Source organism: Myotis myotis, unplaced genomic scaffold (genome assembly GCF_014108235.1).
Source record: "Myotis myotis isolate mMyoMyo1 unplaced genomic scaffold, mMyoMyo1.p scaffold_m19_p_6, whole genome shotgun sequence".
Lineage (NCBI taxonomy): Eukaryota > Metazoa > Chordata > Mammalia > Chiroptera > Vespertilionidae > Myotis > Myotis myotis.
Window position 1 is genome coordinate 34,444,916 of NW_023416368.1, and position 19,249 is coordinate 34,464,164.

Below are 19,249 nucleotides of genomic sequence, written 5' to 3' on the forward strand. Positions count from 1 at the left end.
TATGTATCTGTCCCAAGAAACAAAATCCTTTTTTTTTTCATACATAAATACAACAAACACAAACAAATGATCTGGTAGGCCACAAAAGAAGCTTTAGTAAATTTAAAAGAATCAACATTATGTATACAACACAATGTTCCTGACAATTATGCAATTAAATTAAAATTTAGACCTCTGTATGTCTAGAAATTTAAAAAATTCTACCGAACATCATTGGGCTATAGAAGAAATCAAGGCGAAACTATTAAAGACTTACTGGTATGAATGGCAATGAAAGTACCCTATGTCAAATTAAGGCAGAATCAGAGGTAAATTTATAGCTCTAAATACAGTAGGAATTAAGGAAGAACACAAGCAAGAGAGTTAAGCTTTCAACTTGTAAAGTTCAAAGGAGAGAAACGGAGTAAACCCAAATAAAGAAGAAGGAAGAACATAAAGGGGAAAAAAAATCAATAAATCTAGAGAATACAAACAAATGGGAAATCCACAAAACGGAAAGTGCGCTTTAGAAAGACTAACAATACAGAACCGCCTCTGGGAAGACTGATAGAAGAGAGAAGGGGGGAGGGAATGTGAATAAGAAAAGCAGGAGTGAGCGAGTGTGGGGACAGCTGTACACTCATAAATTGGATACTTAGATGAACCAGGTAAAGTTCTGGAAAAATATAAACATGCTAAAAGTGGCCTAAGGTCTTAGAATCATAACCCTTAGAGAAACATAAATGGAATTATCATCACCTTTCCCAAAAGCCCCAGTTCCAGATGGCTTTACAGCTGTGTTCAATAACACTTTCAAAGCAGAGATAACCCCAGTCTTGTAAAGTTGCTACAGAAAAATGTCTAGAACTGACTTCCGGATTTTCCCACCCACTGCTCTGAACCTGTGTCCCCCCTAATCTCTCCATCTTTATAAATGACTCTTCTCTGTGACTCATAACCATTCCATCATTAATTCTTATCAACTGGAAGTGCAAGCTAGCCTGTGAGCCAGGGAGTCCAGGGAGAGACCGCTGTGACCCAGAGCGGTCCAGAGACAGCGCCAATGATGCCAGTGTGTGAGGACTGTGCCTGGGACTGTGCCCAGAACAGGGACTCTGAAGCCAGACCACGTGGGCTGAGCCTCCCTGTTTTGTAGCCTGGCAGCTACCAGCAGGATGTGTAACTTCTCTGAGCCTCAGGGTTGTGGTATGGAAACAGAGCAAAGGAATCTTACCCACATCAGAGACCTGTGGTGAGTGAGGTTAAATAAGACAATCCATGTAGAGGACCCAGTGTAAGTGCCCAGTACCTAACACGTCTGTCAGTGGTGGCTGTTGGGGTTATCGAGCACTCCAATTTTACCTTCTGCACGTGGGGAAGATGAGACGAGAGAAAAGAACAGGTTTGCATAAGGCCAACTTGGCCTGTGAGAGGCAGAGCTGGAGACGTTAGAAAATTGCTTCAAGTACAGATAAATTACTGTCAGACTGTTTGCCTAGAAATGAGTACATTGAGGCCCTCCCTGGAATCTCCTTCCTGTCCAGCACAAGACGTGGTAAGAAGTACAGAAGCGGAGGGGGAAGGTGGAGTGAACAAATGAATGAAAGCATGAAGGAATAAACAAGGGAATAATGAGCTTTCTCTAGTGGCCCATCAGTGCTGACCTTTCTCTGATTTCACTCTGCAAATTGTTGGGATTGCATCTGAAATGCAGTCCAGTGCCATCTCTCCACGCCAGCACGTGTGCGTATGCGGGTGCGTGTTGAGGTTAACATAGGAATAAATCATAGATGCTGAATCTGCCTGGTCCCTGACAGGCCGGTTAAGCAGAAGTTATCGGACCTAATTTAACTTGCACTCCCTTTTCGGCTCCCGTCAATCTCGGCTGGACAGTGGTGGACTGTGAAGTGCCTCATGAATTAATGAAGAGACGTCAGCTTATCCAGCCTTAACTGCTATGTTGACTTCATTTCAGGATTTGACCACAATAAACAGCAAAGAACTCATTTCCTGCCCAAGATGCAGAACAGCTAATCCCCAGCAGGAGAGAGAAGATGCTACTCGGAGGCTGAACTGCAGTAGAGGGGGGACTTTCTGAGGGATTTCCAGGGCTAGTGTTCAAACAGGGGCGTCTCCTGGGACCCAGGAGTGGTGAGTTCGCTGGAGGCCTCCGACTTGGCTGGGGTGCCCGTGGTGAGCTTCACCTCAGAGAGTGTGTCTACTGGGGAGAGGAGACCTCAGTGACTAAACACTGTGTGAACTGTAAGTCTGAGAGTCAGTTTGACTGCAGGAGCTTTTAGCATTGCTTCTCCTCCCTTCATCCTCTGTGGGTTTCCCACCTACAGTGGGGAGGCTGAGCTGTATCATCATCAAAGGCCGTTCTTGCGCTAATAACCTACACCTTGACTCACCATGCATGTACTCTAGGGTATGAGAGTGTGTGTGTGTGTGTGTGTGTGTGTGTGTGTGTGTGTGTGTGTGTGTCTTATTTTATGTAAAGGCTAAGCAGCATGGTCTTACACTCACAGGAGATGAGGGTAATGTGTGGATGTATGAACCCATTTCTGGCATAGGACTTCAGACTATGGATAGTTTTTTTGTTGTTTGTTTTTTTACATTTTTACAGCTCTTTATTTTGTTTTATTGCTTAAAGTATTACAAAGAGTATTACATATGTCTCCTTTTTTCCCCCCCTTGACATTCCCCTGGCCTCCCCTACCCGCCAGTGTCTTATGTCCATTGGTTATGCTTATATGCATGCATACAAGTCCTTCGGTTGATCTCTTACCCACCACCCCCCCCCCAACCCTCCCCAGCCTTCCCACTGTAGTTTGATGGTCTGTTCGATGCTGCTCTGCCTCTGAAAATAAAAACCCTGAGGAGTCGGTGGGGGGGGGGGGGCGGGTGGAGGGGGGAACAGGAGGGATGGTCCACTTACAGAATTCAATATAGTGAGGTGACATTGACCTCAACCATAAAAGAGTTTAGTGGAGTGTTTGGTAAGTAGTGGACTGTTCAGGCATTCAGGATATATTGTTCCACCATTGCCTCTTCTGTATCTTCTCATGGAGCTTCCAGGAGGGTCCAGATCATGACGAGTGGATGGTAGATCCAACTGGGTGGAGTGTAGATGTTATTAAATTAGGTCCCAATCAATGGACTCCTCAGTGTACCATGGGCTGTTGGTCATAGAAGAGAGGACACATGTCTCGTTTAGAAGACCCCACTTCTACTGGTACTCTCTGTGCATTGGTGCGTTGTGTGGTGTGTGACATCAAGGGAATTGGATCTAGGTGACCAATAGTCCCAGTCCCGCTTTGTGTAAACCAAAAATACCTTTCATAGGTTCCTAAACAACAGAAACTGGTATAGCTTTCTGAGTCTCAGGAGACTTCACTGATACTGTGAAGGGAGTGGGAGGGCATTTCCCAGTTTCATCCCTAGCCTGCTGTCTTCCTCTGCCCCCTTCATCTTCTCATCTCAACAGGTGGCACCACATTCACCCGCTTAAACAAGCCTAAAATCTTGGTGCCCTCCTTAACGCACGGCTTTCTTTCTCTCATACCCCAAATCCATCCATTCTTGACAGTTATAGCTCCAAACTATTCTCTCCATCTCCAAGGGATCACATGGCCCATCTTTATTGCTCGCCTAGAAGAATATAGCAGCCTAGTAACTGGTCTCTCTGCTGTCCCTCAATCCCCTGCCAGGCTGTTTCCTACTAATAAGCAGAGAGACTTACACAAAACCTTAAATTAGCTCATGGTATCCCACTGCCTTCAGCCAGCAGGTTCCTTCTCATTACAGAGTAAATCCTAAGGCCTTACCATGACCCCTAAGCCCTGTAAGTCCTGGTCTTCCTTATCACTCTGACTTCATTCCAACTATACTGGACTTTGTTGCGTTTCTAGCACATGCCAGTATGTTCCCCACCTCGGGGCCTTTGGCTTGCTGTCTCTTCCTGGACACTCTTCCCTGAGACGTGTGCAAAGCAGGGCTAAAGCCCACGAAGACATTACCAGGGGCCAGGGAGAGGCTTTCAGCAAGAACTTTAATTCCACTGCAGCTTCACGGCTCAATCTCTGCCCTGCCACAGGGTGAAAAGGAAAAAGAAAACGTTCACTTTTTACTTGCATGTTGGAACAAAGGAGAGGATAAGGCCTGGGATAGTCTTTTCAGCACAGCCGAAAACTGGAACTCTAGTGACCAGAAGGGCTGCTCCAGCCGTAAGCACAGATTACACACGTCCCCTGGACACCCAGGCATCTGAGTGGAGTGAGCGCTCTTTCCTTCTGGCAAAGCACATCCCTGCGGTCCCTGGGAGGACGTGTCTTAGAAAGCACAACACCTTTATCCGTCGCAATACCATCCTTTTATTTTGATAACCACTTGAACTTAGGAAATATTTTTTATTTGCTAGAAGAATAAAATGAGTATTAGAAGTTAGAGAGAAAAAGTTATCTCCCTGCACAGCAGTAACCTACGAACAGCTTCCTTCTGCCCTGGGGTCTTCTGTGCGGGCTGTTTTGTCCCCCTTGGGTTGCTGCCGGGCTCTCACCGCCCTCCTATGTGTGGGGCAATGCCAGCTTCGCTCTCTTCTCTCTGATCCTTGCGATCTTTGTGGCCCATGCTGCCTTTGGGGCAGGCTCTCTCTTGATTAAACAGGACAATCAATTAGTCTTGTTCATGCTGTACTACGTTGTTAAGCAGTTTTTCTCAAGACAGGGTTTAGCTCCTGTGTCTATTGATAGCTCTCTGGGAGGGGCACCCATCTGGTGGGTGCCCTGCTCTGCCCTGGATTGTGGGATGAGCCCTCAGCTCATTGCAAAGATCTCTCTAGAGGGCCACCATGAGGCTGTGTGTCAGCCTCCTAATTTTAGGGATTAAGACGGAAGGCCCAAAGGGATGGTGTGGCAGGCACAAGACCACGCATCAGCCTGAAGGAGGATCAAGCAGAGGACAGGGGTCTCCTGAGGCCCAGCGTCTGGGGCTTGTGCCCACAAAGTGGCCCCAGGTCTTGGAAAGTTCTAGAACCCTCATATTTTTTTTCTTCACAATGGAAATATCTTTAAAGGTTTAGACGATTATAATTTGAAATTATTCAAACTCTTAATCCACAGAGTTAACACCTTCTCAGGGCTGGCAGGGTATATGTCTAAGAATAGATTTTTTCGAAGTCTATTTCATACACATACCTACATGAATGTGTTAAAGCTGGGGTCTCCTGTATTCTGCTTATTTTACTTTAGAATATACGGGCGCTCTCCTGCTTTCACACATCAACATTTCTGAAAAAAATGTTCAAAAGTTAAATATGTGAAAGTAAATAATCGACATACATTTTCTAAGGTGATTACAGTTTTAGAGACCTTAAAATTATTCTGGCGTCTCATTCACATTCTTGCAATTTCTTCCTATACTTTTCACTTGAACATGAAGCCCACAAGTTTAAAACTCCTTGTAGTGCACCAGTGATTTCTTTGTTTCAATTTTATTAAGCACGTGAGAACTTATCTTCGTGTTGTAAATAACATTTCAATTTCTCTTCTTATCGTTCATTTTTATAAGACAACAAGGACACAATGCAATAAAATATTCAAGGAAAATTCTACAAACTGCTCGGCCACACCCCTTGACCCGTACTAGGGGCCAGCAGTCAGGGTCTCCCTGCACAACTCAAACATGCTTCCCTCTGCTGAGCTCTGGAGGCCTCAAGCTGGCACTTGAGCAGGGGCTCAGGGGCCCTCCATGTGGTTATAGAAGTGTGGTTATAGAAGTATTACAGAGCTGAAATGACAGAGTCAAGGATACCTGTATCATCGATGTCTTTCCAGGCAGTGGAAGCTGACTCAGCTCCTGAAGAAGAAAAGGAGCTTGCCAAAGGAGAGGGGCAGCTCACAGAGGTACTGGGGGTCCGAGAGGTAGGCTTGGAGCCCTGCTTTCCAGAACAATGGCCAAACCCACCCTGCAGAGCTGTCCTGATGAGAAAATGCCCCCAGGAAGCTCAAGAGCTGCAGGTGGCTCTGCTGGGAACCCATTTTGGTGAAACCGCTCCTGCCACTAGTACCGATACCACTTCTGTGTCAGAAACTCAGCCTCGCACAAGGGGGCTGTCTCAACCTCTCTCCTGGCTAGCAAACGCTCCCCCTCTCTGAGCTGGCTTCCTCACTTCCTGTTTGAAGTCTGTGTGCCGTGCCTCATTGGTGGGACCAGGTTATATTTCTGTGTCCTAGCTGCAAAGGAGGCTGGGAGGAGAGTGGGGTTTCTGGCCTTCAAAAGCTGTTGGAAATGCAGGAAAAAGAAAAAAAAATGTCCTCTACACGTACAAATAGCTATAGTGGATTATTCTAAAGGCTTCATAGTATTTTATTTTATACACATACCCGAAATCATTTAGCAAATCCTTATTAGCATACATTCAAACAATTTCCTTTATGGTTACTATTAAAATCATATTACAATGAACATCTTAGTGTATCTGTGTGTATACACACACATCTCTCTATATAATTTACACACAAATGTGCAAATATATTTGTATACTTTAACTTATTTTTTTAGTATGTTTTTTATTGATTTCAGAGAGGAAGGGAGAGGGAGAGGGAGAGGGGGAGAGAGAGAGAGAGAGAGAGAGAGAGAGAGAGAGAGACCAATTATGGGAGAGAATCATTGATCAGCTGCCTCTTGCATGCACCCCAGATTGAGCCCACAACTCAGGAATGTGCCCTTGACTGGAATTGAACCTGAGACCCTTCAGTCCACAGGCCAACGCTCTATCCACTGAACCAAACTGGATAGGGCTTTAACTTATTTTTATTGGATTAATTCTTAGGCGTAGAAGTGCTGCAGGATATTTAAAATCTTATACTGTGATACATGTTATAGCATCGTCTTCCTAAAACTTTTGTTGAAGTGCCTCTAGACCAGCGGTTCTCAACCTGTGGGTCGCGACCACTTTGGGGGTCAAACGATCCTTTCACAGGGGTCACCTAAGACCATCGGAAAACACATGTATAATTACATATTGTTTTTGTGATTAATCACTATGCTTTAATTATGTTCAATTTGTAACAATGAAATTGGGGGTCACCACAACATGAGGAACTGTATTAAAGGGTCGCGGCATTAGGAAGGTTGAGAACCACTGCTCTAGGCAAAGATAGATCATGTTTAAAGGTGTTGTCAAGTTTAGGGAGTTTTAATAATATGCAAATAATTAAGAAATGGGTACACATGCAAGTTTCTAAATGGCAGCTTTATTAACCAGAGTATCTAGAAGGAAGGGCATGGCCCCCTGCCCTGTCGAGCCTGGTAACAGGAAGGTAACTGTACCAGACCGTATTCTGTGGGTCTGACATGGATTTCCCAGACTCTCAGTGTGGGCACAGTGTGGCTGGGTCTCTCTGATCCACTTTGTGACACTCTGTGAGCCCCTAGGAATATGAACTCCACGTTGCTCAACCAGACCCAGGCTGTGGCAAATGGGTGTAGGAAATGACTTCCCCACCCGGAGGTGAGTTTCACAGTGCAGTCTATGGAGCTGCCTGCTGGAGTCGTGCAGTGCGTAACCTGCACAGCCGAGCACAGCACGCCTGCACGCAAAGCAGGCAGGGCGGCTGGGAAGCCCTGCCAGTACTCCTTTTGGACTTTTAATTCATTGCAGGGGTGGGCAAACTTTTTGACTCGAGGGCCACAATGGGTTCTTAAACTGGGCCGGAGGGCCGGAACAAAAGCATGGATGGAGTGTTTGTGTGAACTAATATAAATTCAAAGTAAACATCATTACATAAAAGGGTACGGTCTCTCTTTTTTTTTTAGTTTTATTCATTTCAAACGGGCCAGATCCGGACCGCGGGCCGTAGTTTGCCCACGGCTTGTCTAAGGCCACTGGTTGTGAAACATTAAGCCTGTTTCCCCTCCAGAGCAAGAGGCAGCTATGGTGACAGCTCCTAAGTACATAGGAAACACATGGTGAATTCTGTGACATTTTACGTTCCCGATATCGCCCGGCGGCCAGTGGTCCCTCTTCCAAGTGACATATTGATTGTACATACATGCAGGGTGACTATGACTGCGTGCAGTATTTTGAGCTCATCATCTGTTATCCCGCTCTTTTTGTCATCCCAGGCCCAGACAGTATCAAATTGGAAGCAGTAGTGTAGAAAATTACGAACAAATCAAAAAGGACTACAGCTGTGCACTGAATCAGGCCGTCGCTCCACATTTAGTGCTTCCCCTGATGTGAACACCCTGCTCCTTTCTTCGCCCTGTTAGGCGGTCTCAGAGCCCGGGGCATGCTGGGATAATTACAGCTAAACTCTGGCCTTGCTTTGAAGCTGGGTACAAGGTGTCCCTGACAGAGTCTGCTGTCCTAGAAACCGTGTTACATCCTGGAGGCCATGGGGTGGCTCGCCAAGGTGTGACAACGGAGTAGAGATTGACACACAGTGATTTGTGTGGCTGCGAATGGCAATTTCACTCTCGCAGGGCACCAGGGATGGCTAGTCCCCCAGATTTTATGAGACTCTCATTAATATCACGCCACTCTGGGGGATTTGTGACCAAGGGGATAATGAGAGGATGTGTGTTGTGCAAGGTGGCATGGACATAGACGCAGCTCCGTCAGGTGGATAATTTCATGCATCATCAGAGTGAAAAAGCCTTAACAAATGGCAGGTGGGCCAGGCTCACCTTGTCATTCTGACAACCATGGGCTCCTCTGTCATCGCACCATGCCTATTGTCGCTTTGTGTTTGCTTAACATACCTGTGCTGGAGGTGAGTGGGGCCTGCATTTTCATGTTAGTTGGAAACAGTACAGATTCTTTCTTCTTGTCCTAAACAGTCAGTTCTGACTCTTTTCTTGGCTCACAGAGAGTCTGGGCAAGGAGAATGGGGCTGGGAATGTCTTGGTGCTGACCCTTCAGGGTTTGTGGGAAAGGTCACCATGGGAGGGGTGAGCATGGGGTGACCAGTTTGTTCACCACCCAGGCTCTACCTTGGGCTGGTAGCACATGAGCTAGTAGATGAAAGCTTGCTGTTCCTCTTGCTGTGGGACCTCCTGGCCCTGGGCAGTCAGAGATGTTGAAAAGAGAGAGGCACTCCTCTGAATATTCTAGGGACCCACGTTGAAGGTCAATTGGCCATGTGTGTGTGTTTCTGGACTCTCAGTTCTATTCCATTGGTTTATATGTCTATCCTTATGCCAGCACCTCACTGTTTTGATTACTGCGGCTTTGTAGTAAGTTTTAAAACCAGAAAGTGTGAGTTTTCCAACTTTGTTTTTCCTTCAATCTCTTTTTACAGGATTGTTTTGGCTTTATAGGGCCCTCTGCAATTCCTGCCCACTAATTTTTGACAAAGAATAAAGCAATTCAATGAAGGAAAGATAGCCTTTTCAACAAATGAGGTGGGAGAATTGGAGATTCTTAGAGAAAAAAAAAAAAGACACTCAAAAGTCCTTGACCTTTCACAAAACTTCACTCAAAATGGGTGACAAAATGAATTACAAAATGTAAAACTATTAAACTTTTATAAAAAATAGAAAATTTTTAGGATCTTGGATTTAGACTTGACATTAAATGTAAGAGCTATAAAAAGGAAAACGTGATAAATCTGATTGCATCAAAATTAAAAACCTTTGCTCTGCAAAAGACCCTATTAGGAGGATGAGAAAAACAAGCTAAAGGGCTAGTATTGAGATATATAAAGAACTCTTAAAACCTAACCATAATAAAATCAAGCAATTTGATTTCAAAATGGCCAAAGACATGAAGAGACTTTTAGCCAGAGAAATATACAGGTAATAAGTAAGCACATGAAAAGATATTCAACATCACTTTCCATTAGGGAAATGCAAAATAAACCCACAATGAGATATCATTACCCACCTATTAGAATGACCAAAATAATAGTGACACCAGCAAATGCAGTCAAGGAGGCAGAAACAGGAATCATTCATGCATCGCTGGTGGGAATATAAAATGCAACAGCCACTCTGGAACATAGTTTGGCCATTTATTAAAAAACTAAACATGCCACTATCATACAAGCCAGCAAGAGCACTCATGGGCATTTATCCCAGGGAAATGAAAATTTATATTTATATAAAAACCTGTATACAAATGTCTATAGCAACTTTATTTGTAATAGCGCCAAATGGAAACAACCCAGGTGGTTCAACAAATGTGGTACTTGCAGATCATGGAATACTATTCAGTAATACAAAGGAACTACTATTGATATGTGAAGGAACTTGAATGAATCTCGAGGTAATTAGGACGAGTGAAAAAAAGCCTAAGGTTACATATTGCATCCCTTTCTTTCATATTCTTAAAATGACAAAATTATAGAAATGAGAACAGATGAGTAGTTGTCAGGGGTGAGGGATGAGGGGGGAGGGGTAGAGGGAAGGGAGATCGGTGTGGCTTTAAAAGGTCTACAAGTGGTTGGTGGAAAGAGATCAACCAATGACTTTGTATGCATATATGCATAACTCGGGGACACAGACAATCGGGTGGGAGATGGGAGAGGGCTGGAAGAGATTAATAGGGGAGAAAGGAGGACCTATGTAATACTTTCAACAATAAAGATTTTTAAAAAATAAATAAATAAAAATAAAATTCAATGGGAAAAATATCTTCAGGTGAGAATTAACAACAACAACAAGAATAAATAAATGATATAAAATTTTCAGCAAAAAAAAAAAAAAAAGGCCTATAAGTGGGATTTTTGTGGTGATGGAAAGGTTCTGTATCTTGACTGTATCAATGTCAATATCCTGGTTGGGATATTGTACTAAAGGTTTGCAAGTTGTTACCATTGGAGGGAAGTGGGTAAAGGGTGCAAGTGGTCGCTCTGTATTACTTCTTATTATGTGAATCTCTAGTATTTTCACAATGAAAGGTTTACATTAAAATATCAATAAGTGAGACGTTATTTATCCCTCGCCCTCCCCTCATTTATAACAAAAGACTGTGAACCTCTCAGTGTAACAAGTGGGCATGCACAGAGGTTAGGTGGAGGCCAGACGAAGGCGCTCATGTTTCTATCGCTCTGTCTACCTCTGGGCTGAACGGCACTGACTGCTGGGATGGTTGATACTGTTACCTTTTACATTATTTTTATTCTTAGTTATATATGTTTGATTTGTGCCCACAATAGATTGTATTTAAAGACTCGAAACATAAGGAACCCAATGATGAAATACAAGATAATTAAGAGCAAAACGTGGTAAGACTACCATCCTACTTCAAAATTACCTTCACCAATCTGTAAATGGCATTCATCTCCTAAAAAAACATCCTTATGTAAAACATCAAGATGTCTTTGGTACTTCAAAAACAGTGTTAAGAAGAGAAAATAGAGTGACAATTATATCCAATTTTGCTTTTCATTTATTGAGAATAAAGTCTCTGCCCACACCCACATGTGCTATTTGCAGAGTGCGTGCAAATAGCAGCCTGGAATCTTTCCCTCCCAGTCATCTATAAACAAAACATAAAAGCTACAAAAATGAAACTGTAGTGTTTTTAAGCATAAAATTCTATAATTCAGACATCAACTTTTGGAAAACAGTGCTTGCTTATACTTGCTGCTGTGTCATGGAGTTAAATCCCTATGTACTTTCAAGTATACATTCAGTCCCCAAACCAGATATGACATCATTTTTTAGTGTATTTTTCAGAAAATTATGCTTTCTCTGATATAATTTAATAAAAGTTAAACATTGTACACTTGTTGTTAAATGATACAAAGGGGACATTTTGTATATTATAAATATTAATCATTGCATTAGAACAAACTTTAGAATACAATACTTAATATGATACTCTCAAGTAACTTGTTTAAAACTTTGAGTCACTCCTTTGTCACATGCTACACAAAAATGGCAAAATCAGTTTTAAAAATCTTTTGAGGAAGGTTATGGTGATAGGCATTTGCAAGTCACAGATGGCTAGGCCGTGCTGACGGGTGTGCCTGCATTCAGCAGCTTTAAAGCCTCCTATACAGTAATGTGTCCACTGTCTTTTACCTAGGGCAGTTAGGAAATATAGAATCCTGGTTAATTAAATGTTCTTCATAACTGACAATTACAACATGTCTGAGCACTGGACTGGAGTCAGGAGACTTCAACCTTGGTGTTTTTTTTTTTTAAATCCTCACCCGAGAGGGGAAAGGAGAGAAAGAGAGAAAGAGAAACAAAACAAAACATTGATCGGTTGATGGAACTACAACCTAGGTGTGTGTCCTGACGGGAATCAAACCTGCAACCTTTTGTGTATGGGATGACGCTCCTACCAACTGAGCCACACCAGCCAGAGTAAGAGACTTCAACCTTTGATGGAGCCTAGGTTTCTTGGACAAACCAAGTGAGATGGTGACAACATTAGTAGCTCCTGTCTCCCATGCTGTGGGTCAGAGGCTGGTCCAATAATGCATGAGGTTTTTATTTATATTTTAGCTTCTTTCTCATTTGGTATGTTTTCTACTTCAAATCACAGAAAATCTCAACCTGATTGATGCAAGTCATGAGGAAAATAGGAATGTCGAGGTCGGGCAGCGTCTGAGTGGTGATTTCGGCAGCTCATCTCAGCAGGCCATTATGGTTCCAGCTTCTTTCCCGCTCCCTCCTCCACCACCTTCCATCGGTCAGCTTGGCTGCTCTCAGAGTAACAAGATGGTGAGTGTACTAGTAGGTCTCGGGGTCCCTTGTCATTAATGAGGATATCGAGAGGGAAAAGAGACACCATCTCTTCCCAAGCATTGCTTTATCTCCCTGGCAGACTCTCTCTCACCTCTCCTTGGCCAGAGCAGGGCCCCTGTTCTCCACTCAGCCAGTTCCTGAAAGGGGAATGGGAGCTTCATGGCTTAGACCAGGATGTGGTGCTTTGTGGTTTGGAGGCCTGGCCTTCTGGTCCCAAGTCCTTTCCATGCACGTGGAATTCTGAGAGCAGTCCAACTTCACTTCCCCCTGTGATTAGGGCCTTTCTTAGATCCCTGGTACCATCGATCTAGCCCCTGGGAGGGGGATGGAGGTGTTTTGTTTCTGGAAACAATACCATGAGGAAGGGTTTTATTGTTCATCTCCCTCCACTTTGACCATTCATAATTCCCTGTCCATCACTGCATCACCTCTTTCGTCCCAACTTCTTAATTAAAATTCTTACTCTGCACCACTTCTTTGTTGCCTTGAAAACTTTCCCAAATTTCACTTACCTATTGAATCGATACCTTACTGATCTCCATGCTGGCTACTTTTCTCCTAAATTAGTTAGAAAATTATTTCTGAGTGTGATTTTTAGGTCGAGAATTTTGCATTAGTTGCCTATATTCGCTTAATTTCTACATGGCTAACTGAATCATTATTTAATAAATCAGCATTTATATTAGACTTAGGGAAAACCTTTAGCTTCATAGCTCTTTTTTGATTGGAGAAGCCCCAACTTGTATAGATACTAGCAAAATAATGGCATAGACTTGTATCATTGAAAATGGCCATAGAAGTTCAGTTAGTATGACTGCCTCGCACTCCACCCACCCCACCACTCTGGGGGTTGGGGTTAGTCACCTGAACTTGTGTTTCCTTCTAGCTTCCCCATTCCAAACTAACCGAGAGATGGGGAAACAAGGCCCAGAAAGGGTGAGTCTCACCCAGGCTCACCCAGACAGAGAGGGGCAGCAGGGGAGGGAGCCGGTGCCGGAGCCTCCCGCCCAGGGCTCTCCTAAGACTCAGCCTGCTTCTTCAGTCACCTTCATGGTTTGGTCTGAAGATTTACTAAGACTTTTTTGGACAGGTAGCAGAATGCTAAATTATGGAAGACAAGGAAGACCGTTTCCTGCCTTTTCGGACCTTCGTACATGACCTCTTGGCCTGGCTTCTAGTGGGTACTTCTGGGCACGGTCTGAGCAGCCCAGGGTGGACCTGACTCATAGCTCGTGTCAGGAAACTTCTGGTTGAATCTGGAGGAGGTGCCCTACTCTCCCCTGATCCCACGGTGGGCTGCATGTCACCTCTGCTTCAGTCTGAAATGATCTGTAGGAGACACGTTGCTTGGCAGCAATTTTGATCATATGGTTGTGTTTGTATTAAGAAGAGAAATTGTAAAAGTTTAAAAACTAGTAAAGTATATATATATATATAAGATTTTAAAACTTTTGATCATATAATATATATATATATATATATATACCTTTTATGTGTCTCCGAGTCTACCTGGCTAGATCTCTCACCAATAACCTAGAGTGGGGGGTTGGGGTTAGTCATCTGAACTTGTGTTTCCTTTTAGCTTTCCCATTCCAAACTTACTGAATTGTTTGAAGTTGAAACTTAACCCTTTTTTAAAAAAATTTCATTTCGAAGCATCTTAGTTGGCTACTGAGAATATCAGTATTCCTTCAAGTTCTGAAGCAAGGTTTCAAGCAAATTCTGAAAATTGCCGTGTGAAATCCAGCCTATTTAGAGCGATACGAAGAAGTGCAAAGGTCTGCTGGCATCGACGCCATTTCCCCGTAGGCTTGTTGGATTTCGTCATTCACACTTCACCCTTTTTATTCCAAGATGACTTTTAATTCCACTCTTATTTTATGCACAGTAGCCACAATAGCTCACTTCAGATGTTAGCATCATCTCTAGGGATATCCTGTACATCTGGCTTGTAGTAGCTACATTCTCCCTCTTCTTTGGGAAGCAGAGGGAGTTTGTGGAAGTCCAGTCCCTGTTCCCTGCAGTAAACAGGGCTATTTCTGGTCTTGGTCAGCCTGCAGACCCTGACTTACATATGACCCTGAGTTATTAAAAACACCCCCTGCCCCCTCCCGAGGCCTGTCTGGGTTATGTAATAGGGCCATGAGGCTGAACCAGGGGCTTTGTGTTCAGAGCTGAGAACAGAGATCTGGTTTTCCAAAGAACTCACAGTGTGGGAGGGGAGATGAACTCGGCCGCTGAGCTGTGGGGCACCGTCTTGACCAGGACTTAGAATTACACTTCAAAGGGAGATACAGCGTGTTTCCAAATCGCCTTTTATGCCTTTTAGTCTTTCTTCTATTTTTCCCAAGATAGAAAGTGCCATCCCCTTCTTGATCCAGCTGTAGAGAATCTGCCTCCAAGCCTTGAAGGTCAGTCATGGCTGGCCTTGGCAAAGATAAAATCTGAGAGAGCATCATACCTCCCAAGGCCCGAGGGGCACTAAGGAGGGAGTAGGCTTTACTCTTCTGAGACTAAATCATGATAGCCATGTGGAAAGTCACAGCAAACTGAAGTCACCCAGGTCTCATCCAGCCCCCCATGTTACAGATGGGGAAACTGATGCCTCTAGCAGGCATATGAGTGACTCAGGGTAACCAGCTGAGCAGTGGTGGAGGGAAGGCTGGATCCCAAACCAAAACCTGTGTGAGGACAGAGGCCTTGTGGCCCATCCACTGCACTCTCCTCAGCACCTAGCACAGTGCCTGGCGCATGGGAGGGCTCCGTAAACGTCTGTGGAAGAAAAGAGTAAATGTAATGCCTCTCCCTCCACATCAGCCTGGTGGCCTTGCCCTTCTGCTGAGATTTGACTATGTTTATCCTCAGAAAAGCCCTCCTGCCCCTGCTCCAGGCCAGGAGCTATCACAGGGCATGGACAAGACACTGCTCCCTTAAGCCAGAAAGTCACCCTGTGTCCACACAGCCAGAGCAGGGGCAGTCCCTCAGAGAGACCCCTGCCCCATCCATCACCACCAGCCTGGCCTGGGCTGGGGTATCCCTCTTAAATTTGAGGCCAGATTGGGGCTAAAATATGACCACATGGGGGGCCCTAGTTGTTACAAAGATGTTTCCAGTTTATTTCTGCTTCAAGATCGATCTCTAGACCAATTAACAAAAGCAAAACGACTGCTTGGTTGCACTGGAAAAATGCAAATACTTAATTCTTAATAAAGATTGGTTTAGAAAAAAAAAAAAAGTTGTGGGTGTTGAAGAGGGATCCAGAAAGGTTTGGGAGCCCCAGGCTGGAGGATGGGGCCCCAGCTGCAAAAACGTCTGGTTGTAAAGGAGAAGGAAGACCTTCTGGTCACAGCTTGGCCAAGCTAAGCAAATGTCATCACCTGGGACTGCCCCTCTGTGCCCAGGACTTTGTAGGATTCTGCAGCTGGGAGAGGGCAGATTCGGAAGAGAGAAAAGTAATCAAACTGCCTTTTCGTAGGTCGTTGGTTCTCAGCGAGGGGGAGTGTTATTTGACTTTGCCTCCAGGGACAGCTCTGGGTCTGGTACTGCCCGGACTCTACACGTTATATGGCCAGGAAGTTGTGCTTCTTGAGCGCACGGCCTCGGAGAATCCAGCCCCAGAAGGAGCCGGGAGGAGAGAGAGGTGAGGAGGGGTGTTTTGGCGGGTCAGGGGGCTTGTCACCTGCCAGGCTCCCGCGAGCCAGGGGCCGGAGCTACTCCGTCCCGCGGCGGGTGCAGGGTCGCCCTGGAGCGCCGAGTCCTCGCGGCCCGCGTGCGCGCCCCAAGCTCCGCGCACCTGCTGCGGCCCCGCGCGGCTCAGAGCGGCGGGCGGGTGGCTGCGCGCACAGGTGGCTGCGATTGGATAGGCGGGGCCGCGAGGGTGACGTCACGGGCTCCGGTCCCGGCGGCAGAAATAGGGCAGCCTCCGCGGCGGTGGCACAGCAGTGGGCAGCGGTGGCTCGGAGAGCTGGAGCCGCGACAACCTTCAGGGTGCCCAGGACCCGCCAACAGCCACAGAGACCGACCGCACGCGGAGCCGGGTCGCCGCTACCGCTGCCGCCACGGGGCGCTCCCGCGAGTGGGAGTCCGGCCACCTGGTCTTTCCTTCGGCCCCAGCTGCTTCAGGTACGCGGGAGCGGGGAGGGTGCCAAGCCGCCGCCACCAACGCCGGGACGCACCCCGTCCGGGTCCCTGCGCCCGCGGGTCTGCGTCTTCCCGCAGGGCCGGAGCGGGCGCCTGCTTGTCCTCCCAGCCCGTGCCGGGGGAGCCAAGTTTGCCCGCCTGGCGGGCAGCGGGCACGGGATCACGGAACGCGGGCTTGGCAGGGCTACCCCGGCCGGGCCGGGACTCGGGGTAAAGGCTGGGGCGCCGAGACTTGGGGCCCACGTCTGCTGGAAGGACCGGAGTGATCTGGTGGCGCGCAGAGCGCGGCGCAGAACAGTTGGGGCCGAGCCCGCAGCCCGCGCGGGCCTGAGACCCTGCAGGCGCCGCTCTTGGGCTCAGGACCCCTAGCGGCCTCGGCGAGTCAGGCGAGCGGCGGCCCTTCGGCTGGGACCCGTGCCCTTGGCCCCGTGCTCACTCCCCCCTCCCTCCAGCTTTGCGGGGAAACTTGCGTCTCCTTGCTGCAGCTCAAGGGCCCGCAAAACTCGCCTGGCCCTCACTTCCCCGAGCTCCCAGCGTCTGGGGCTGAGCGGTGGGCTCGGCGCGGGAGGCTGGGGAGGAGGGACCCGGGACTGAAGCCGGCCCAGGGCAGCCTGCAGCTCTCGTTCTGCGAGGCTGGTCGCAGTTCCGAGCGTGCAGCCGTGTTCCCAGCTGGGGAGTCACTAGGGAGCATTTTGTTTGGGGGCGCCCAGGCAGGGAGCCTGGTCCGAAGAGACCTCGCACTGTGGGTGATCTCCGCCTCTCTCTGCGCTACCGAAGGAAACCTGTTCCAAGTTTCGGGGGACTCGGCTACGCCAGGCAGAACGCTCCGCTTTGGACGCGTGTAGCCTGGAGTTGGGGTGAGAGCCGCGCGAGCCTTTGCGACTCCCTTCAGCTAACACAGGGGCGCCCGGGGCGCATTACCCCGCATTACCCCGCGGCCTGCCACCTGAGGACTTCTGGACCTTCCGCTCCAGAAAGGGCAGAAACCCGCTGGAAGTAGTGGGGTTTCTCTCAATGCCCGGCACGTGGCAAGCCCCCGTGCAGCGTGTCCGCCTGCTGGAAGTGCCTGGGGGCCGGCTGAGTGGAGCCCTACTAGGCCTGTATCATCTATCCATCGCCCAGAGAGTTGGTCCCCATGAGCTGTCCAGCCTAGCTGGCTCCTGATAACTGTCCCCGACATTGATGAATAGCGCTTCCACAGCCTCTCCTCCTCTCCCCTCTAGGTGTCGCTTCCGCCGAGGTTTCTGGCAAGGGAAAAGCAGTGCCAGTAGCTTTGGTCTGAAACCTTGGTAAATTTGTTGCAATGCTGTGTGTGCACCAGGAACCGTACTAGATGGGCCCCGAGATACAAGCATCCATCCACATTTTGTGAGTCAAAGATAAATAGAATTTCAAGAGGAGGTGGCACGGCAACTACTAATTAGTGCCCCAGAAATGGGCCTGTATTACCATCTGTGAGGGGGGAAGGGGGATGGGGAAGAAATTCTGACTTTTCTCAAAAGTCCCTATTTTTCTGCTATCAGGCTTGAGGGAAAGCCAAAGCTGACTTTTAATGGTGTCCTCTTAATCCTGGGGTGGCCTGGGACCAGCTCCGGGTCTGGGCAGTGGTCAGGTGGAGGGCTCACCTAGGGAGCCAATGGTCAAGGGAATGTGTGGTGTGGCCTCTATGACGCTAGAGCCGCAGCAAGCCTCATGCAGTAGCTCAAACGGAAGACTTGAGCTGATGCCCACAGGGCCCATGATGTCTGCTTCTCATCTGAGTTTTGTAAGCAGACACTGCAGCATCTCTAGACCATTTTTGTTTAGACACACTCGGCTGAATGTTCGTTTTCTTCCCATCCCAGGGGAAAAGACAGCCCCCCTCCCCGAAGACAGACTGAAATAGTCATTGATGTGATCTATTAAAACGGCTCCTTAAAATGTTGTCCCAGTGGCTTCTGCTCTCTTGGAATTTTATGTCCACCCCCAGTTTTTGTTAATCCCAGGCAGGCTCCTATTGCCCCAGAGAAGGGCCAGCCTGTTCTGGGCATTCGGAGAACTTCTGTCCCTTTGGTTGTGCCCTGGAGGTGGGTGAGGGAGGGGTAGGTTGTATTTTTCTACCTTGATAAATCAGTCACTCAGGATTCTTTTCTGTCTACTAAACGTTGCAGGATTTTTTTTTTTTTTAAAGAGATCATGTTATGATCTTTTGTTGGACTTAACATGATATTCCAAAAACTGGAGTTGAATAGTCAAGATTTCCTAAAAATCTCCCTTAATTCCTACTTTGTTCTTTTGGGTATTTCTTTTCAGACTCAGCCTCCTTGTGTTGCTTATGTGGGGTCAACTGTGTGCTTGCTCACTTAATGAAATTAGATAGTTATTTCAAGAGCACATCTTTCCTTACATTTTCTCTCTCAATGCATAACACAAGGCATGGAATGTC

General features: G+C 46.8%; 1 protein-coding gene across 1 annotated transcript in view; it reads left to right on the plus strand.

Moving 5' to 3' along the window:
* Positions 1 to 16,605: 16,605 nt before the first annotated feature.
* Positions 16,606 to 19,249, plus strand: part of FSTL4 (follistatin like 4) — a 327,280-nt gene continuing 324,636 nt past the window's right edge. Inside the window, exon 1 of the mRNA XM_036314191.1 lies at positions 16,606 to 16,806. The gene's annotated coding sequence lies outside the window, so the exon portion shown is untranslated. The remainder of the gene's footprint in view (positions 16,807 to 19,249) is intronic.